General features: G+C 41.7%; 1 protein-coding gene across 1 annotated transcript in view; it reads left to right on the forward strand.

Annotated features, from left to right (window-relative positions):
• ADORA1 (adenosine A1 receptor) overlaps positions 1-22,951 on the forward strand; it is a 142,514-nt gene that overhangs the window by 67,704 nt on the left and 51,859 nt on the right. The window lies entirely within an intron of this gene.

Below are 22,951 nucleotides of genomic sequence, written 5' to 3' on the forward strand. Positions count from 1 at the left end.
CTGAGAAATTTTCAGCCTTTAGCTCTTCAAATACTGCCCCTCTTTGTCCCACATCTTTAGAATTCCAATTCAGTCTTTCTTTCCTACTTTTTATCTCTTTGTCTCTCTGAACTGTGTTCTGAAGAGTTTCTTTAGATCTGTCTTCCAATACTGTAAATCTCACTTCAGCTTTTCCTAAGCTGGTGTTTAACCTGTCCATTTCATTTTTCAAACGCCTTTTTCAAACTTTTTTTTTTTAATTGAGAAAATGTAACACAGTTCAGAAAAATGCAAAATATAAATGGAGAAGGAAATGACAACCCACTCCAGTGTTCTTTCCTGGAGAATTCCATAGACAGAGGAGCCTGAAGGGCTACAGTTCATGGGGCCGCAGAGAGTCAGACACGCCCGAAGGACCGACATTTTCACTTTCACAGCTTAACAATTAATTATGAAACAAATACTAAGTAATCACCCTAGAAATGGAACTTTACCGAAGTCCAGAATTTCTGTCTCTGTTCCTGATCCTCAACCACCACTTCCTCCATGAGAGATAATCATCACTCTGACTTTAGTCTAATAATTTCTTTGCTTTTCTTTACAGTTTTACCACCTATATCCATTTTTGTTTGTCTGTTTTAATGTAATACTCTATATTTAGAGTCTTACATCTTTAGATCTTATACATCTTCACATCTTATATTTAGGGTCTTACATCTTTTATTCAACATGATATTTGAAAATTAATCCATGTTTGTACCTGTGGTTCACTTACTTTCCATGCTTTGAGGCAGTACAGTTCATGAAAATATTACACTTTTTATTCTATTTTTGATGGATATCTGGATGAGTCTTTTCCCCTTTTTATGGAGGCACTATTTTCAACAATACATATTGAAATACATGTTCGTGAATTTCTCAAGGCTATGTACTAGGAGTGGAATTGTTGGGTCACAGATTGTGTATGTCTTTATTTTACTAGATAATTCCAAGCTATTTTTCAGAATGTTCCACTGAATTTTTTAGTTCAATTGTTTTACAATTGTTCAACTGTTTTCAATTGTTTTACAATTTAGTTCAATTGTTTTTTAGTTCAATTGCTGTTTTGGGATATTTTAATTTTCCTTAAGTTTATACATATTATATATGTTTTTTCAGATCCAAAATAGAAGGCTTGTAGGCGTGATTCTACTCTCTCAGGGTTTCTCAGTGTTAACACTATTGACATCTTGAGCCAGACAAGACTTTATTGTAGAAGATTGTCCTGCACATTAGAGAGTGTTTGGCAGCAACTGGGCTCTGCACACTAGATGCCAAGAGCATACACATTCTCTTCCTAGCTGTGACAACCAACAATGTCTTTTGGAGGGCAAAGTTGCCCTAGGTTGTGAACCACTATACACCCTCTACTTTTTCCCTTCTGGTACCTCACTCATGGTATCTTGTTTCCTTGTGTTTTGTAATTTTTTGGTAAGCTCATGTTTCTTAAACCTGTATCTGTGGGAATTCTCTGATGCTTGGATTGAAATTACTTTCTTCTGTGATGTTTTCTATTTGCTACTGCCAAGCACCTGAGGACATTGCTAGCTCAGGATCATACAAAAATATAAATGTTTGGCTTTAGATTTTTTGAACCCCCAGGATAGTGTGAATTGTGGGCCACAAATCTGCACAAGGTCTAGCTGGTACTTACTAATTCTCAAAAGAAATGCTTTTCTTCTATTTAGTCCCAGATTTAAGGCAGCTGGGCATGACACTGATTTATCTTTAATTCACCCTTGTAATGAATTGTAGCCTTTGGGCTCTAGGTTTATGGATTTATACTGGGAGTATAGACTCCTATTAGTCTCTTTCCTTTTAACAAACCTTCTATGTCTTGCAAGATATGTGAAAATTGAAACTCATTATAAATGCTGACATTAGTACAGGTTTATCTTTCTGGTTTTTATGTGATTTTAAGGCTTCTGAATTTACCTGTAATTTTTTCCCAATCTATTGGTTCATTTTTAAAGAGTTTTTAATTATTTATTTTGTCCAGTATTTTTAGTTTTCTTTAATGAGAGGATCAATCACTAAACTACTATGCTATACTTCAGAACATGAAGTCCATAACTTAAAAGATAACAACAACAGCGAAGCTGACTGAACAATTTAATGACAACACAAAAGCAATATAAAAGCAGTTAGATTAATAATTTATACAAAGTGCATTCTTATGGGCCTATGCTAAATGTGGGTTGATTTTAAGAGGATTGATGAAGTCCATGAGGACAGGTGTATAACAAATGCAGTTGTAGAGGGTGCTCCAGCAAGTCAAATCTCAACACAGGATCCAGATTTACTCACTACTGACAGTTCTTGGCACTGACCTCAATGATTTCTTTAGAAAAAGAAAATGCACTCAAGTATTGCTAAGTCAGACCACATTGTAGGATATTTTAAGTTCAGGAATTTATCCAGTGCTTTCTACAATTATAGGAAACTTGATTTTCTTGGTGAGCGTGATTAACTTTCACTATAATCAGTTCCATGGAAATGAAGTCCCACTGATAAGGTTGATGTTTGGTGATTTAGATACATCTTCAAGTTTACACAGAGTGGTCAATAGCACAAAAGTCAGAGTTAGAGTCTGCCAGAGTTAGAGTCTGGGTTCCCCTACTTCTTAACCTTACTGTGTCTCCATTTTAATATTTGTGAAATGAGAACAGTGCTAGAAATTATCACATAGGTTTGTTGTGAGACTTGAATGAATTAATACATGTAAAACACCTAGACTAGTGCCTGGAACATATAAGCACTCAATAGATATTAATTTCAAAATGGTTATATATATTTATATATATATATATATGTGTGTGTATATATGAGAGGGTAACAGGCAGGAAAGCCAGGGGTCTCCAAACAGAGGAAATAGCCTGTGAGTGTCAGACATTTTTTTCTCTCTCTCTTAGGTGGCAGGAGGAAACCCAACAAGTATTAGTTTTTTTCCCCTTCTCTATACAAATTTAAAAGGAGGTTTCTTTTATATATATATATATATATATATATATATATATATATATATATATATACACACACACATACATATACATACGTACATACATAAAACATAGCATATATATATACATATATATAACATAACAAAATTCATACCAAATTTCATACCATTCATATCAAAATCTGAGAATGTCTCCTGAAATGTGACTTTATGACCATCAGATAGCACTGCATTTCTTTATTGTTGGTGATTTCATTGGGCTTCCCTTGTGGCTCAACTGGTAAAGATTTCATTGTGCTCAGAGTACTGAAACAATAAGAAATGAAAGCAGGTTCCAGTGGTCAGTCACTTAGTTCACACATCCAGCTTAAGCTCAACATGAATATTTCCTCCATCCAATGCATCAGCAGTGTTTCACTTTCAGGATCAGAGTGGTTACAAGTCTTGTCATATACAGAAGATATGAGTGGCCTGAGGTCTGAAGAGTTGAGTCCTTCAAAGCTTTTTAATTCCCTATGGTGGAGAAGCAGTTCAGTAAGCCTCTCAAGCAAATTGTCCGTGACTTCACTACCCAACAGCATCGATATAAATATTTTCATACTATGTTTCATCTTCTAAAATTTCAGTAAACCAACAATAATAAAAGCACAAGAACAAAGAAAATTCACAGCTTTGGTGACTTCCTCCGTGGTATCAGGCAATGAGGTGATTTTCAAAGTTCACAGTACGCGTTCTTCAAACAAATGATGCAATGCAGATACCTTTTGATGGGAATAAACTGCTGAGATCCCTCTGCTGCATCCATGCTTTTCTTTGCAGGAGACCAGGCTACAAACAGTGAGCTCTATTTTTGCACGTTTATATTCACACTCTTTAATAACCTCTTTTTGGAAGGCTGAGGTTTAGTTCTGTCAGAAGTTTCTGGTATACTGCCTTTAAGAATCAGTGGGCCACACACTGATCTTGATCTTATGAACAGAGGCAGTGCATTATATATGAATCTTGCTGTAAGTCTCTGTACTTCTTACTTGTTTTCTTCATTTAAGTTACTGAGCACTTACTGTATGACAGGGACTTTTCTATGTGCCTTCCATAAATTCATATAATTGGGAAGGCAATAACAGGCTCCCTAAGCTACAACTGGCCTTTCTCAAGGAAATGGAGAGACCCAAATCAAAATGACCATGTGCCTCCAGACACACCCTTACCCTGTACCCCTCATGTCAGCCACTGGATCCAGTTAACCTCTGAGATGGAAACTGGGAAGTCATCCTAGAACTCTCCTCCCTCCCTTCTCATAACCCATTGATTCCTGGTCTCTCAAGGCTTCTCCTTCTCTTCAGTCTGTAACCGGCTGTCTACCAGTCCAACTGTCTCTCTTAAGACACTCTATTTGATCACTGACTGACTTGTCATTCAGTTGCTAAGTTGGGTCTGACTTTTTATGACCCCATGATCTGCAATGCGCCAGGCTCCTCTGACCTCCACTATCTTTAAGAGTTTGCTGAAATTCATGTCCATTGAGTCAGTGATGCTAACCATTTGACCCTCTGCCCCTTCTTTTGCCTTCAGTCTTTTCCACCATCAGGGTCTTTCCCAATGAGTCAGATGACCAAAGTATTTGGAGCTTCAGCTTTAGCATCAGTCTTTCCAATGAGTATCAGGGTCTATTTCTTTTAGGATTGACTGATTTGATCTCCTTGCAGTCCAAGGGACTCTCAGGAGTCTTCTCCAGCACCACAATTTGAAATCATCAGTTTTTTTGTGCTCAGCCTTCTTTATGGTCTAACTGTCACATCCATACATGACTACTGGAGGAAACCATAGCTTTGACTATATGGACCTCTGTCGTCAAGGTGATGTCTCTGCTTTTTACTATATTGTCTAGGTTTGTCGCAGCTTTTCTTCTAAGAAGCAAGAGTTTTTAAGTTTCATGGCTGTATTCACTACCATGGGGCTTCCCAGGCAGCACTAGTGGTAAAGTGGTGCTAGTACCAGTGAAGGACACACAGGTTCCATCCCTGAGTCAGGAAGATCCCCTGGAGGAGGGCATGGCAACCCACTCCAGTATTCTTGCCTAGAGAATCCCATGAACAGAGGAACCTGGTGGGCTACACTCCATAGGGTCCCAAAGAGTCAGACACAACTGAAGCAACTTAGCACAGCACAGTCACCATCCAAGTGATTTTCAGTTCAGTCACTCAGTGTCCAACTCTTTGTGACCCCATGGACTGCAGCACACCAGGCCTCCCTGTCCATTACCAACTCCCAGAGTTTACTCAAAATCATGTCCATTAAGTTGGTGATACCATCCAACCATCTCATTCTCTGTCAGCCCCTTCTCCTACCACTTTCGATCTTTCCCAGCATCATGGTCTTTTCAAAGGAGTCAGTTCTTCGCATCAGGTGGCCAAAGTATTAGAGTTTCAGCTTCAGCATCAGTCCTTCCAATGAACATTCAGGACTGGTTTCCTTTAGGATGGACTAGTTGGATCTCCTTGCAGTCCAAGGGACTCTCAAGAGTCTTCTCCACGGTTCAAAAGCATCAATTCTTTGATGCTCAGCTTTCTTTATAGTCCAACTCACATCCATACATGACTACTGGAAAAAACATAGCTTTGACTAGATGAGCCTTTGTTGGCAAAGTAATGTCTCTACTTTTTAATATGCTGCCCAGGTTGGTCATAACTTTTCTTCCAAGGAGCAAGTGACTTTTAATTTCAAGGCTGCAGTCATCATCTACAGGGATCTTGGAGCCCTCCAAAATAAAGTCTCTCACTGTTTCCCCATCTATTTGCCATGAACTGATGGGACGAGATCCCATAATCTTACTTTTTCGATTGTTGAGTTTTAAGCCAATTTTTTCACTCTCCTCTTTCACTTTCATCAAGAGGCTCTTTAGTTCTTCTTCACTTTCTGTCATAAGGGTGGTGTCATCTGCATATCAGATTATTGATATTTCTCCCAGCAATCTTGATTCCAGCTTGTGCTTCATCCAGCCTGGCATTTCACATGATGTATGATGTAAGTTAAATAACCAGGATGACAATATACAGCCTTGACATGCTCCTTTCCCTATTTAGAACCAATCTGTTGTTCCATGTCTGGTTCTAACTGTTGCTTCTTGACCTGCATACATATTTCTCAGGAGGAAGGTCATGTGGTCTGATATTCCCTTTTCTTTAAGAATTTTCCATAGTTTGTTGTGATCCACACAGTCAAAGGCTTTGGCATGGTCAATAAAGCAGAAGTAGATGCTTTGCAGTGATTTTGGAGCCCAAGAAAAGAAAATCTGTTACTGTTTCCACTTTTTCCCCATCTAATTGTCATGAAGTGAAAGGACTGAGTGCCATGAACTATTTTTTGAATGTTGAGTTTTAAGCCAGGTTTTTTATCTCCTCTTTCACCCTCTCAAGAGGCTCTTTAGTTCCTCTTCACTTTCTGCCATTAAAGTGGTATCATCTGCATATCTGAGGTTGTTGATATTTCTCCCAGAAAGCTTGATTACAGCTTGTGAGTCATCCAGTCTGTTGTTTCACATGATGTACTCTGTATATAAGTTAAATAAGCAGGATGACAATATACAGCTTGTTGTACTCCTTTCTCAGTTCTGAACCAGTCAGTTGTTTCATGTTAGGTTCTAACTGTTGCTTCTTGACCCACATACAGGTTTCTTGAAAGACAGGTAAGTGGTCTGGAATTCCCAATCTCTTTAAGAATTTTATACAGTTTGTTGTGATCCACACAAAGGCTTCAGTGTAGTCAATGAAGCAGAAGTAGATGATTTTTCTGGAATACCCTTGCTTTCTCTATGATCCAATTCATGTTGGGAATTTGATCTCTGGTTTCCTTTTCTAAAGCCAGCTTGTACAGCTGGAAGTTCTCAATTCATTTACTGCTGAAAGTCTAGCTTGAAATACTATGAGTATAACCTTGCTAGCATGTGAATAAGCAGAATTTTATGATAGTTGGAGCATTACGACTGGATGAAGCACAAGCTAGAATCAAGATTGTCAGGAGAAATATCAATAACCTCAGATATGCAGATGGTACCACCTTTATGGGAGAACGTGAAGAACTAAAAAGCCTCTTGATGAAAGTGAAAGAGGAGAGTGAAAAAGCTGACTTAAAACTCAACGTTCGGGAAACTAAGATCATAGCATCTGGTCCCATCAGTTCATGGCAAATACATGGAGAAACAATGGAAACAGTGACAGACTTTATTTTGGGGGGCCTCCAAAATCACTGCAGATTGTTCCTGCAGCCATGAAACTAAAAGATGCTTGCTCCTTGGAAAAAAAGGTATGACAAACCTAGACAGCATATTAAAAAGCAGAGACATTACTTTCCCAACAAAGATCTGTCTAGTCAATGCTGTGGTTTTTCCAGTGGCCATGTATGGATGTGAGAGTTTGGTCATAAAGAAAGCTGAGCACCAAGGAATTGATGCTTTTCAACTGTGGTGTTGGGGAAAACTCTTGAGAGTCCCTTGGACTGCAAGGAGATCCAACCAGTGCATCCTAAAGGAGATCAGTCCTGGGTGTTCATTAGAAGGACTGATGTTGAAGCTGAAACTCCAATACTCTGGCCACCTGATGTGAAGAGCTGACTCATTTGAAAAGTCGCTGGTGCTGGGAAAGATTGAGGGCGGGAGGAGAAGGGGACGGCAGAGGATGAGATGGCTGGATGGCATCACTGACTCGATGGACATGGGTTTGGGTGGTTCCGGGAGTTGGTGGTGGGCAGGGGGTCCTGGCGTGCTGCAGTCCGTGGGGCCACAGAGTCTGGGTGGGCTCTGGGAGTTGATGGTGGGCAGGGATCCTGGCGTGCTGCAGTCCTTGGGGTCGCAGAGTCAGACATGACTGAGCTGTTAACAAGTGCTTAAAAGTTGCTCACTGAATGAATTAATGAATAAAGTTTTATTATTTCTACATAAAAGTTTCATGAGTTAATTCCTCTACTCTTGTCCCATTAATTGCCCCAGTTTAGGGTCTTACTCTTTCTTATCGGAACTCTTACAATAATGTCCTAATTTATGTTCCTTCTCTCCACTTTGTCCTACTGCCACCCAGTTTGCTCATGGCCTCAGTGGTCATCTTATAAAGCACAAATTAGAGTATGATGTTGCTCTGATTAAATGTTTTAATGCTTCTCAATGCCCTTAGAATAAATTCAAGGCCTCATCTCTTACCTATGTTTCTCCTAAACTCTAAGTTTAGCTACACTGAATGATAGTGTGTGTGTTTAGGCCCTGGTGCCTTTGCACTTGTGCCTTCTGCCTAGAATGCTTCCCCCTCTTCTCTGTCTGGTAATCTCCTGCCCATTCTTTGAAATGCAGCTCAAATGTCCCTTGCTTGTGAAGCCTTCTGGGACACTACAACCTCCACCTATAGAATATCAGACCTCTATTTGAGCTTTTGTTGACTGTCTATAATTGTTTGCTCACACATCTCTCCCTAGGCACTAGAATCTGAGTTCTTTAAAATCTTGTGCTTGGTATCCCTAACTTCTTCACTGGCTTTAAAAAATATCAAAGGGAAGAGGGTGGAAGGTAAACATCTTTGTACAGTGGAAATTGTTTTCCATCCAAGGAGCCTGGAAGAGCCTGAGTCAACACTATCACTGACATTGCTTCTATGGCTAAAGATGGCCCAGCCTTCAAAACATGACTCCAATCCTTCTCTCCTCACCTCTCTTCTCCTTTCTTATTTCATCTTCCATGCCCTTCTCTCTCTCTCTTCTTCACCATTTTCATTTTATTTATTTTCCTTTCTTCTTTTTGTTGCTATTTAACATTAAATATTGCACAAAATACTATTATGACAATATTAATGTAAGTAAGCAATAATAATAGTATACCCACAATTCTGTTACTGTAACAAATCAAGTTGTTTTGGCTGTATTCCCTTTCCATCTTTATATGTCTGCATCATTTTACATGGTTGTTATTATTATATAGTTTTAATTTTATAGTCTACTTTTTAACTTTTTAAAAATTTATTTATTTTATTTGGAGGCTTATTTACTTTACAATATTGTAGTGGTTTTTGCCATACATTGACATGAATCAGCCATGGGTGTACATGTGTCCCCATCCTGAACTCCCCTCCCACCTCCCTCCCCATCCCATGTCTCTGGGTCATTCCAGTGCATCAGCCCTAAGCACCCTGTCTCATGCATTGGACCTGGACTGGCGATCTGTTTCACATATAATAATATACATGTTTCAGTGCTGTTCTCCCAAATCATCCCACCCTCGCCTTCTCCCACAGAGTCCAATAGACTGTTCTATACATCTGTGTCTCCTTCACTGTCTCAAATATAGGGTTATAGTTACTACCTTTCTAAATTCCATATATATGCATTAGTATACTGAATTAGTATTTTTCTTTCTGACTTACTTCACTCTGTATAATAGGCTCCAGTTTCATCCACCTCATTAGAACTGATTCAAATGTATTATATTTAATAGCTGAGTAATATTACATTGTGTACCATAGCTTTCTTATCCATTTGTCTGCTGATGGACATCTAGGTTGCTTCCTTGTCCTGGCTATTGTAAACAGTGCTGCGATGAACATTGGGGTACACGTGTCTCTTTCAGTTCTGCTTTCCTCAGTGTGTATGCCCAGCAGGGGGTTTGCTCGGTTATATGGCAGTTCTATTTTCAGTTTTTAAGGAATCTCCACACTGTTCTCCATAGTGGCTGTACTAGTTTGCATTCCCACCAACAGTGTAAGAGGGTTCTTTTTTCTCCACACCCTCTCCAGCATTTATTGTTTGTACACATTTTGATAGCAGCCAATCTGACTTGTGTGAGATGGTACCTCATTGTGGTTTTGATTTGCATTTTTCTGATAATGGCTGATGATGAGCATCTTTTCTTGTGTTCGTTAGCCATCGTATGTCTTCTTTGGAGAAATATCTGTTTAGTTCTTTGGCCCACTTTTTGATTGAATCTTTTATTTTTCTGGAATTGAACTTCAGGAGCTGCTTGTATATTTTTGAGATTAATTCTTGGTCAGTTGCTTCATTTACTATTATTTCCTCCCATTCTCAAGGCTGTCTTTCCACCTTGCTTATAGTTGCCTTCATTGTGTAAAAGCTTTTAAGTTTAATTAGGTCCCATTTGTTTATTTTTGCTTTTGTTTCCAATATCCTGGAAGGTGGATCACAGAGGATCCTGCTGTGACTTATGTCACAGAGTGTTTTGCCTATATTTTCCTCTAGGAGTTTTATAGTTTCTGGCCTTACATTTAGATCTTTAATCCATTTTAAGTTTAATTTTGTGTATCGTGATACAAAATGTTCTAGTTTCATTCTTTTACAAGTGGTTGACCAGTTTTCCCAGCACCACTTGTTAATGAGATGGTCTTTTCTCCATTGTATATTCTTGCCTCCTTTGTCAAAGATAAGCTGTCCATAGGTGTGTGGACTTATCTCTGGGCTTTCTATTTTGTTCCATTGATCTATATTTCTGTCTTTGTGCCAGTACCATACTGTCGATGACTGTAGCTTTGTAGTATAGCCTGAAGCCAGGCAGTTTGATTCCTCCAGTTTCATAATTCTTTCTCAAGATTGCTCTGGCTATTCGAGGTTTTTTGTATTTCCATACAAATTGTGAAATTATTTGTTCTAGTTCTGTGAAAAATACCGTTGGTAGCTTGATGGGGATTGCATTGAATCTATAGATTGCTTTGGGTAGTATACTCATTTTCATTATACTGATTCTTCCAATCTATGAACATGGTATATTTCTCCATTTATTTGATTTGTCATCTTTGATTTCTTTCATCAGTGTTTTATACCTTTCTATAATAAGTCTTTTGTTTCTTTAGGTAGATTTATTCCTAAATATTTTATTCCCTTCATTGCAATGGTGAATGGAATTGTTTCCTTAATTTCTCTTTCTGTTTTCTCATTGTTAGTGTATAGGAATGCAAGGGATTTCTGTGTATTAATTTTATATCCTGCAACCTTACTATATTCATTGGTTAGTTCTAGTAATTTCCTGGTGGAGTCTTTAGGTTTTTCTATGTAGAGGATCATGTCATCTGCAAACTTGAGAGTTTTACGTCTTCTTTTTCAATCTGGATTCCTTTTATTTCTTTTTCTTCTCTTATTGCTGTGGCTAAAACTTCCAAAACTATGTTGAATAGTGGTGGTAAGAGTGGTCACCCTTGTTTTGTTTCTGACTTTAGGGGAAATGCTTTCAATTTTTCACCATTGAAGACAATGTTTGCTGTGGGTTTATCATATATGGCTTTTATTATGTTGAGGTATGTTCCTTCTATGCTTTCTGGAGGGTTTTTAATCATAAATAGATGTTGGATTCTGTCAAAGGCTTTATCTGCATCTATTGAGATAACCATATGGGTTTTGTCTTTCAATTTGTTAATGTGGTATATCACATTGATCTATTTGCAAATGTTGAAGAATACTTGCATCCCTGGGATAAAGCCCGCTTGGTCATGATGTATGATCTTTTTAATATGTTGTTGGATTCTGTTTGCTAGAATTTTATTAAGGATGTTTGCATTTATGTTCATCAGTGATATTGGCCTGTAGTTTTCTTTTTTTGTGGCCTCTTTGTCTGGTTTTGGTATTAGCGTGACAGTGACCTCATAGAATGAGTTTGGCAGTTTACCTTCCTCTGCAATTTTCTGGAAGAGTTTGAGTAGGATAGGTGTTAGCTCTTCTCTAAATTTTTTTGTAGAATTCATCTGTGAAGCTGTCTGGTCCTGGGATTTTGTTTGCTGGGAGATTTCTGATTACAGCTTTGATTTCTGTGCTTGTGATGGGTCTGTTAAGATTTTCTATTTTTTCCTGGTTCAGTTTTGGATAGTTATACTTTTCTAAGAATTTTTCCATTTCTTCCAAGTTGTCCATTTTATTTTCACATAATTGCTGATACTAGTCTCTTATGATCCTTTGTATTTCTTTGTTGTCTGTGGTGATTTCTCCATTTTCATTTCTAATTTTGTTGATTTGATTCTTCTCCCTTTGTTTCTTGATGAGTCTGGCTAATGGTTTGTCTATTTTATTTATCTTCTCAAAGAACCAGCCTTTAGCTTTGTTGATTTTTGCTATGGTCTCCTTTGTTTCTTTCCCATTTATTTCTGCCCGAATTTTTATGATTTCTTTCCTTCTACTAACCCTGGGGTTCATCATTTCTTCTTTTTCTAGTTACGTTAAGTGTAGAGCTAGGTTTACTTGATTTATTTGATTTTTCTCTTGTTTCTTGAGGTAAGCTTGTATTGCTATGAACCTTCCCCTTAGCACTGCTTTTACTGAATCCTATAGGTTTTGGGTTGTTGTGTTTTCATTTTCATTCATTTCTATGCATATTTTGATTTCTTTTTATTTCTTCTGTGATTTGTTGGTTATTCAGAAGCGTGATGTTTAGCCTCCTTATGTTTGAATTTTTAATAGTTTTTTTTTTCCTGTAGTTGACATCTAATCTTACCACATTGTGATCTGAAAATATGCTTGGAATGATTTCAACTATTTTTAGTTTATCAAAGCTAGATTTATGGCCCAGGATGTGATCTATCCTGGAGAAGGTTCCACGTGCACTTGAGAAAAAGGTGAAATTCATTGTTTTGGGGTGAAATGTTCCAGAGATTACTTTTAAACTTAATATCAGAAGTTTTTTCATACTCTTACACAGTCTTCAAATTGTTATTTTAATGCTACATAATTATCTGGTGAATATATATGACAAGTTTTACTTGTCTCTTTTCTGCTAGACATTTCCAGTTTTACTCTGTTGCAGAGAGCATTATTGCATGCATATTCTTTTACATCTTTCTCTTTCTTACTCTTTCCTGTTCACTTTCTTTCCCTTTCTACTCTCTTTATTCTCTTTTGAAACTCCTTCTACCTCCTTGGGTGCACTCTCTTTCCTAGAGCAGTGATTTTCCCCAGCTGGATGTAGAAATCATCTTAACTGGACCCAGGGTTTTTAAGTTACTAAAAATGTGTTATAAAGAGTTCTTAAGGACACTTTTACTATTTTTGCATCCTTAAAACAGTATAAATGATAAATTTTCCACTTCACAAGGGGAGGGAACATAAGACCAGACAGGACAAGTTGGAGAAGACTCAAGCATGTGACAGAATACAATGTTTATAATGAGAGAAAATGACAGAACCTGGATGTCTGTCAACAAGGAGGTGGCTAAATGAACCATGATATGTCTATTCGAAGAATATCATGATGTAAATCTATATGTACTGGTTTAGATAAGACCTTTTTTAGTGAATTTAATTGTGAAATATTTGTGGTTTACAATTTATGTAAAAAATAATAGCAAAATCCAAGTCTACATGACAGAATTATATATTTTCTATGTATAAATTAGGCAAACATATATTCAAGCTGGTAACAGTGGTTACCTCTGTGTTGAAGGGAAATAGTCTGGATTTAGGAGACTGATCAAAGGGAGTCTGAATCTGAAATGCAATGGTTTCATTTTTCTATTCAAGGGAAGAACATTTATATGTTGCTTATATAACAAAAAAATTAATTTTAAAAATATTGCCACTGTGTGTCTTTCTGTTTACATTGTACACTGAAACCCCTGACTCAGGTCCTGGCTACAAATAAATGAAATGTAATAAAAGAATGCTATTAAATATGCAAGTATCCTTTTGAGAAGAGTGGGCTTCTTGCTTTTTTTCACACTGCATTTGCAGTTTGTTTCAGTCCGTGTTGGTGGGTCTAGGATAGAGAAGAACTAGGCCTGCTCTTCCAGGAGATAAGGGTGCCCCTAACTCAGACTCTGCCTTTCAGCCAGTGCTGCCTACCTCAATCCTGGCAGGTGAAAGTTGGGGATTTTGAAGTTTAGTCTCTTGCCCTGGATTCCAGATGGAGGACAACAGATGAGGCCACATAGCCCTACTGTTCAGACCCAGTGAGACAGATGGACACTCTGGAGCCAGCATGTGAATGGTGGCGATTCATAAGGGGTACAGGCAGGCAGAGTGCCTAGCTTAGGGCCAGTGACAGCTGAGCAGCACATGGGAAGGGGAGGGAGCAGGGGCATGGGAGTGGGGTGAGTGGGTTTAGCCATGAGGGAGGAGGCGAGAGAGGGCAGAGAACAAGGGAGGAAAAGAGGGGGAACTCCTCTGGTCCTACCCCCAGGGTGGAGCAAGCTTGAGGTCAGAGGTCCCAGGCTGACCTGGAAAGCTTACAAATTTGCAGGATAGGTGGACATAATGAGAGAGAAGAGTGTTCCTTATCTGCCCCCTCATCCTTCTCCCCCATCCTCAGCTGTCCTCTACCTAGCTCTAAACACAGGACATTTGGGCCATTCCAGCAGCAGCCAGTCCCTCGGCTGGATCAGGGCCCGGGCAGGTGGACGGAGCAGCTGCCACCCCTCCCCTGGCAGACAAGGGGTCGGAGCACAAGGAGGCGGCTGGATCGCGGACATATCAAGCACGCTACTGGGCTCTCCACACTTTTCTTTCCAGAAGTCCTACCTGCCTACTGTACCCCTCACCCCATTCCTCTTAAGTAGAGTGACAAAATAAGAAAGGTAAAAGAATTGTGAAACTATCAGGTAAGAAATGAATCACCAGTCTATGTTCGATACAGGATACAGGATGCCTGGGGCTGGGCACGGGGATGATCCAGAGAGATGATATGGGGTGGGAGGTGGGAGGGGGGTTCAGGATTGGGAACTCATGTACACCCGTGGCTGATTCATGTCAATGTATGGCAAAACCAATACAGTATTGTAAAGCAAAATAAAGTAAAAATAAAATTTTTAAAAATAATAGTAATATTTACTGAAGTCACTATATGCATAGTACTATTGATTTTATGATATATCACTGAATCATCCCAACAGCCCATTATGAAAGTAAGGCCTATTTTATAGGTGAGAAAAATGAAGCTTCTTGATTAAGCAATGTGCTCAAGGTCAGACACTAAGAAGCGATAGAAGTGAAATTTGATGCCAAACTTTTTTGACATTACAAATAAACTCATAACCCTTGAGGAGGATTGAATTAACAAAATACCCAGCAGAAAGCCAGCGGACCCACATTTCCAGGAGAAATAAGAAGTGGGTGCACCTAAGCTAGCCTTTCTCACCATTGGAACTGACAGTTGCTGGATGAGGTGGGGTGAGAAAGTAAAAGAAGCTAGAAAATCCTCCTCTCTAGAGATTTTGCTAAGTAGGAATCATCCCATCTTTGGGGGCTGCTTTAAATGGCTCTGCCTGGAGAAAGAAGAATAAAGGAGAGCAGTCTCTTCATTCCCTCTGGGTGGGCTCTCCAGAGGAGAGGCTAGTCAAAGCCTGGAGTAAGAAGGGACTAGACATAGGCTGTCTCCCACAGGTCTGATCTGTTTTACCATGGAGCATCCCACCTGAAGCCCTTTATAGTGCATTGAATCATCCCCCTAGCCTTGAGCCTCCTCCCAGACTTAGGAACCCTAGCTCAGAGCAGGCCCAGTGAGGAAGCCAGCCCTCCACAGCTCCTCAAGCAACACCCAGGCTTTGGGCTGCCAGCAGGGGGACCCTGAGCCCCAGGCAACAGGGCTGAGCTGGGCAGCTTCTTCTGCATCTAGATCCGTTCTCTGAGCAGATCCACGTGCTGCCCTGAGCCACAGTTTTCTGCTCTGAAAAAAGAAAAAATATGCTTACCTCACCAGCAATGCTGTGAGAGTTAAATGAGTTCTAAATAAACAATAAAGCATTGCTGGACTTTTTCCTATTGTTGTACTCTTGTACAATTACTGTATTATGCTGAAAATTCAGCAAGAGTAATTTTAAGCCCTAGATGGAATCTCTTCAACCCCTGGGGCAGGGGAAGTGATTGAAATAGAAAAATCCAGCAACTGGAGGGTTCCACTATGTCTCCCACTCCATCTGATCAGCTGGATAGAGCGGATGGCTCTTAGGTATAGTTGGATACCTCTGGCAAGCTCCTGTTTGTTCTCCTGGCCTGGAATTTGGAACTTTCGGGTGGGCTCACTAAGGGACCTGGGAACCCAGGCCAGAGCCTATTTCTGTCAATCCTGACTTCAGAAAATGTACTTAGTGCAGAGTCTTTTCACAAACCCAGTGTTCTTTGGTGAAAGTGTCTTAGACTCAGGATAGATGGTCAAGGCAGATTTGAATAGAATATTGGGATTCTTCTTAAGATCAGGGAATTAGCTTTCGGATAAAACTGGAGCTGAGAGAATGAGTTGAAGCCATAAAAAGGTCTCCTGACCATTCTTTCCCCAGAATTATTCCCCAGGAATGTTTTCTCCTCAGTGTGATGGGGTGCATGCTTAGTGTTTTGACTCTGGTTCCATCCCTGCTGGGCAGGGCTTCAGTCAGACAAATCAGTAGGAAAACCTGTGTGTGGAAGGCTCTCTGATAGGCTCCCAGGGTCCTATAGGGGGAGAAGGGCCTTTCCACAAGCCAGCACCTAATTAGGAGTTTAGACTGACTCTTCACTTTATGTTGCTTTTCTTTTTTTTTTTTTAAACTTTTTATTTATTTATTATTTTTTTAATTTTAAAATCTTTAATTCTTACATGCATTCCCAAACATGAACCCCCCTCCCACCTCCCTCCCCATAACATCTCTGTGGGTCATCCCCATGCACCAGCCCCAAGCATGCTGTATCCTGCGTCAGACATAGACTGGCGATTCAATTCTTACATGATAGTATACATGTTAGAATGCCATTCTCCCAAATCATCCCACCCTCAATGTTGCTTTTCAAAATTCACGTGTTTCAAAGTTCTTGGAGAGTCATTGCTGACTCTCTGAGAGTCACTGTGCTGTGTTGGAAAGAATCCTAGACTGGGTTTGTATTTCAGCTCCAGCATTTGGTGCTTTCAGGCCTCTGTTTGAGCCTCAGTGTTTTAATCTTTTAAATGGGAATCTGTTAAATGAGATCATACAATAGCCTCCCAGACAGGCAGCATGATGATATATGGAAATAAATGTGAGAAAGGGTCAGGCACACGGTTCTACTTTTCCTTCTCTCTGGATAGACTCAAAACAAATGAAAATATAGATTTACACAAAAACTGGTATCAATACATGAATGTTCGTATTGGCATTATTCAAAGTGGTCTGAAAATAGAAACAGGCCAAATGAACATCACCTAAAGAATGGATAAACAAAATGTGAGACATCCACACATCAGAATATCATTCAGCCATATAAAGGAATAAAACACTGACATGTGGTACAATACAGACAAACTTTAAAAACGTTTTGCTAAGTGAAAGAAGCCAGTAACAAAGGCCTTCATATTGTTTGATTCCATTTATACAAAATGTCCAAAACAGAGAAATCCATAGAGACCAGAAGTAGATTAGTGTTTACCTAGAGTTGTGTAGGGATGGGGAGGGGTTAGGTAATGACTGCTAAAGGGTTTAAAGTTTTGGGGGGAGTAAGAAAAATATTCTAAAATTAAATTATGGCAAAGTGAAAGTTGTTCAGTCATGTCCAACTCTTTGCGACCCCATGAACTATACAGTCCGTGGAATTCTCCAGGGCAAAATACTGGAGTGGGTAGCCTTTCCCTTCTTTAGGGGATCTTCCCAACCCATGGATTGAACTCAGGTCTCCCGCATTGCAGGCAGATTCTTTACCAGCTGAGCCACCAGGTAATGGCTGGTAATGGTTGTGCAATTCTGTAAATACACTAAATACCATTGAATTGTACACTTTATATGGGTGAACTTTATGTTATATAAGTTACATCTCATTAAAGCTGTTTAAAAATTTAACTGTTCCTAAAATTAATCTGGCAACTCTAGTTTTATCCTTCCTTCCTCTTGCCCCAGTCTTCATGGACTTCTTCCTTTCCTCAGAACATACAGAAGGTAGTGGGCATATTCCTTTCTTGAGGGGACAAGAGCACTGTTTGATGAGTGAGGAGTAAGGGAGGCATCAGGGAATCTGGATACCAGTCTGCTTAATCTCCAACAGAAGTCACATAATTCCCCAGTCTTGATCTTTCTTTCTGCCCACTGAGGGGAAGGAAAGCAGAGAATCTTGCCTCATACCCTTAGAGGTGATGTTTGAGGGGTCCAGGTAGGTGGGTGTGAATATTCTGGCCAGGATAGGGTAGGCTGTGCAGGGAGGTGTGAGTGCTAATGAATCTAGTACATGGTAGTGTCAACACCACATCTTGCAGCCTGGCAGACTGGATTGCCCAGAGGCACCTTTTTGGCTGCAGTCAAAGACCAGAGAAGTCAAGAAATTCATAGCCAGTACCATGTGGGCTGGGGTCAGGAGTGAAGGCTTTGCCGTGGGCCTGGAGGAGCTGGTGCTGGGAGAAGACTGATTGTTTAACAGATGTGCAACAGGGCCAGGCAAACTGCTGGCCTCCTGTCAGGGGCGGGTGGGGTGGAAGAGTGAGGGGCTTTGCAGAGAGACTGGGCTGGGGCAGAAGGCCTGAGAGCTTCCCCTCAAGATTCACTGGGGGTGGGAGAGAGGGCCTTGGAGCACTAGCTCTTCCAGGTTTCTGAGCATCTAGAACCTCATGCCCAGCAGTCCCAAGTCATTAATCACTTAGGAGTTTGACACTTAAGGTGTCTTCTCAGTTTCTGATTCATCTCTTCCTCGCCACTGCTTCCCTCCCTCTCACTATGAGCATGCTCAGGTCTCCCCATGTAAAACCAGCTTCTTTCTGATGCTGCTCTCTCACAGCTGGCAGTCCATCTTTTATTCTCTTCCCTGCCAAACTCTTTTCAAAGCCTCATCTGCACCTACACCCTGTATTTCCCTGCCTGAGCCAGTATTAACCTGCGAGATGGTACTTCTACCCCACTCCTCTTTCTTGTCACCAAACCTTGCCATTGCCCCCCTCAGACCATTCAAGCTACTCTCCAGGCCTGAACCCCCTAGAAGCTTTCTTCCTGAAATACCTGCTAGCCTGCTCCTCACTTTGGCTGCTCCTCTCCCCAGGTGCTATAGGCATAACCCTGCTTCCTTGCAACTACTCTTCTGAGTGATCTCTTCTCCACCAGACCTCAGTTGAGATGACTCAGATGGAACTCCAGTTGTGCCCTTGGCCAGTCCCACAAGCCCACTGGACCCTGCCCCTGAGTGTCCCTATTGGCACATCCCACCAAGCTGTCCCGGAGTAGATTCCCATCCTTCCCCAGCTCTCATAACCAGCAGCTGCTGCTCCCTATCTCCCTTATAGGCATCAGCATTTCCTCAGGAGCCCACGCTTGACATCCAAGAGTCATCTTTGCCTGGCTGTTCTGCTTGACTGCCCAAGGATCCCAGGAATCCTACACATCTCCCTTGCTCATCTCCTCTGTTCTCACTGCTTCCTTTTATGTTTGACTTTTAATCTTCCTGGACCAAGACCATTGTTACCTCTGACAGGTGTCCCTGCTTTTACCGTCTCCCTCCTCCAGCTCCCTCTGTGCAGGGTCACAGAATTATCTTTCCAAAGCTTCATTCAGATCTGTCAGTCTCCTGTTCAAAACCTACAAAAGCTTCCTGTCACCAATAGAAGAGACCTTGATATCCATTTAGTGATTTACAACCTGAAAAACACTTTCAAATAAGTAAAATATGTAATGTGATTACCCCTCCTTTATGGATAAGAGAACTGAGGCTCAGAGATGTGGTGCATTGCTGGGGTTCACTCAGGGCTGAGGGTGGGTGCGCTGCCCACTCCAGTCATCTTGGCCTCCCCTGAGAAGCCTCAGAAATGTGACCCCCTCACTGTTGCCCATCAGCTCAGCCAGAGGTCAGCGCTCTCACTAAGTTCCCAACCTTGTCCAAAACATACCTCCTTTGCTCTGGACAGGTTGAGCTGAAGCTCAGATTGTCAATTTTTTTAAAAGTCACATGGCCAATAAAATCTTATGTTTAAATAAAATCTTATATCAGCAACCCACATGTAATGTAAGTCAGAACAGCTAAAGCAGGGGCAGTTCTCTGAGCCCCAAGACCTGACCCTCCTTCCCAGCCTTTAGAGCCTCTTCTGCCAAGTCCTATGTATTGGGGGTCATTTATGCCTTCTGTCCCCCTCCGGACTGGGAGCTTTTCTTATCTCTATACCTGCAGTGCTCAGCTCACTGGTACAACAAAAGGTGCTCAATAACCCTCTCTTGAATAGATCAAGTGGATGGATGAATGAATGAATGAGCAATGAGTTTAAGAAAAAAGTGACGTCTTCATTTCAGGACTTAGAAACAGTTCCATGCTGTCCGGAGGGACTAAGTGGCCCTGACCTGCCCCACACCTCCCTCTCCTCACAAACACCCTGAGCCACAGGGAATTCTCCGCCTGTGTTCTCACTCCTTCCCATAAACCGGGCATCTCGCACAATGGAGCCTCTGATCCCAGAGAAGAGAGAGAGGAGGAGGGAGGGAGAAGGAGGCAGGGAGACCTAGATTCCAGATCTGAAGGGAGGAGGGTAGAAGAAAGGAAGGGAGCTTCAGGAAAGCCGCTGCAGAGGCAGGCTTGGCTTGGGGTGGGCCCCACTGGGGAGAGGCCAGGGGCTTCCCTGCCATCTAGAAATCTTTTCCTTCCCAACTACTTGTCCTTGCCCAGTCCTGTTCCTTTTCCTCCTCCTTGTACACGTGACACTCAGAACAATCCTAAAAAATAAGGCAAGAACTGAAATAACCTCCTCCTGTTGGGAAGAAGAGAATCCTAAAACCTCATCTACCCACCCAGTCCCCTCAGAGCTAAACAGGGCCTTGACAGCCCCCTTCCCTGCTGGTGTCCTGGTTAGGGGGGTGACTGGGATGGCTTCAGCCTCCCTGGGGGGGCCTTCCTGACTTGGGGTGTCTAACCCAGTCTAGAAAACACCAGGAAGGAAGACATGCAGAGCGCCCCTCAGGAGTGCTTCCACCTCAGCCCCCCTCTCCTCTATCCACCCTTTCCCCCACTGATGAGACTGTGGGGGTGAAGGGTCAGGGAGAAACCCAGGACAGGGGCCTTGGGAGAACAGAAGCAGGACCAAGAGGTAAAGGGGATGAAGGCCAGGCCCCGGGGACCTGTAGACCCATGGTAATGTTATCTTGCTCCCAGAGCCACATGCCAAATGTAAGCTTTTCATAGGGTATTTTAAGGACACCCAAACCTGGTACCTGTGGAACTTTAACATGACTGGCTGCACAGAGCAGATTCCAGAATTTTTCACTTCTCTCCTCTTTCTACCCGTACTACTCCACCTGCTTGGTGCTGTCCTACCTGCCTTTTGATAAAATATCTGTGCTGGACACTCTGCGAGTCAGCTCTTTAAGCCTTCATAACCATGCAGTGAGGTGGTATTTCTATGCCAGTTTTATGGATAACGAAACCAAGGTTAACTGTTCAAGGCTGGTGTAAGCATGGAGGTCATTTATGCTTTGGAGGTCTGCAAAGCATAAGTGGACCCTGGCCATAGGGATGTGCATCTAGTTAGGGTGCCCTGAACATACTGTGAAAGCCAGAGTTTTTGGTTCAGTGTAAACTCCAGACACCTTGGTTCCACTTGTTTGGCTAATACCTCTCTACACCATCCTCAGCCCACTATAGACGTCTGTCCCCCTTTTCTACTTCTCCCACCACAAACCTCCCCTCCTCTCAGCCATGAAATCTACCTTAGATCAAGTAGCTTGGATTTAGAAGTTTTCTAGATGGAAAATGGGCTTCCATGTTGGCTCAGCTGGCAAAGAATCCACTGGCAATGTGGGAGACCTAGGTTTGATCTTGGGTTGGGAAGATCCCCTGGAGAAGGGAATGGTTACCCACTCCAGTATTCTGGCCTGGAGAATTCCATGGGCTGTATTAGTCCATAGGGTCACAAAGAGTTGGACACGACTAAGCCACTTTCACTTAGGTGGAAAATCCAAGTGCCCATGGGTTCTGTATCCATCTTGGCATCTTTTCCACCTTGGAATGTACTCACCAGTTGTCAGAGAGGACAGGATGGTAGGTGTCAATCCTCTGAGATGACTGATGTATAAACTGAAGCCAGTAGAGGAAAAGTCACTTGGCTGAGGCCACACAGCCAGTGAGAGGCAGAGTATGGTCTAGAAGCCAGCTTCCAGCTCTGCTAACTCTCAAGTGCTCTTTTCAGCGCACCAAAGGGACCTGCTGCCAACGACAGTTCACCACTGACACCCCCACCATCTCCCACCCAGGAGACTCTGAGGAGATTGTGTGCTTTTCCCAGAGTTCTCCAGGATGGACCCTAACTGAATCAGCTCTGTTCTCAAAGAGGCCAGTTTATTCCCCCAGGACGCTTGACCCTGGAAACAGGCAGGAGTAGAGGGAGGGAGGGAAGGATGGGGGCAGGAAAGAAGGGAAAATTATTTTGGTTTATTTTCCCCAGAGCTGAAGAACAAACAAATTACCTACAGGTATTATGCAAATGTATCTATTACATGTCAAAAATCCACGGCGAGGTGAGAAGAATTGCAGATGAGTGTGCGCAGCGGGGAGGGGGGCAGGGGAGGTCAGCTGCCTCCAGGACTGAAGCAGCTGCTGGAGTCTCAATAGGGTGACCCAACCATCCACCTCCAGCTAGGCCAGCCCAGCTAGGGTTTTGCAGGTTTTTATAACAGCTAGATTAATGAAAATCAGGAAACTGAGAGAAAATTAAGAGAAAGCCTTGAATCAAAAAGAATTTGAGTCAAGGAAAGGTCTGAGAGACAGGTGTGTGGACACAAGGCTTGCATGTTCACAGGGCATGGGGAGTAAGCCGAACTTCAGGAGTGTGAAGGAAATCTGTAGGGGAAGTGGATAGGGGACGCAGGTAGGAAAGGTGACATGTTCTGGTTTCTCCAGCTAGGTCCTAGGGAAAGATTGCAATTTTGCTCTTGAGGCATAGATTACTTGCTCCCCCTGAAGGTAGAAATGGAAGCTCACTTTCCCCATGCTGGGCTTCCTCCTCCAGGGAGATTCAATGCACCCTTACCCTTCTCCTCCAAACTATTCAGGTTCTAGCCCCACCTCAGGCCTCACTATGATTGAGCACAGATGTCCAGCAGAAGCTGTGGG

This window comes from Ovis canadensis, chromosome 12, assembly GCF_042477335.2.
Source record: "Ovis canadensis isolate MfBH-ARS-UI-01 breed Bighorn chromosome 12, ARS-UI_OviCan_v2, whole genome shotgun sequence".
NCBI lineage: Eukaryota > Metazoa > Chordata > Mammalia > Artiodactyla > Bovidae > Ovis > Ovis canadensis.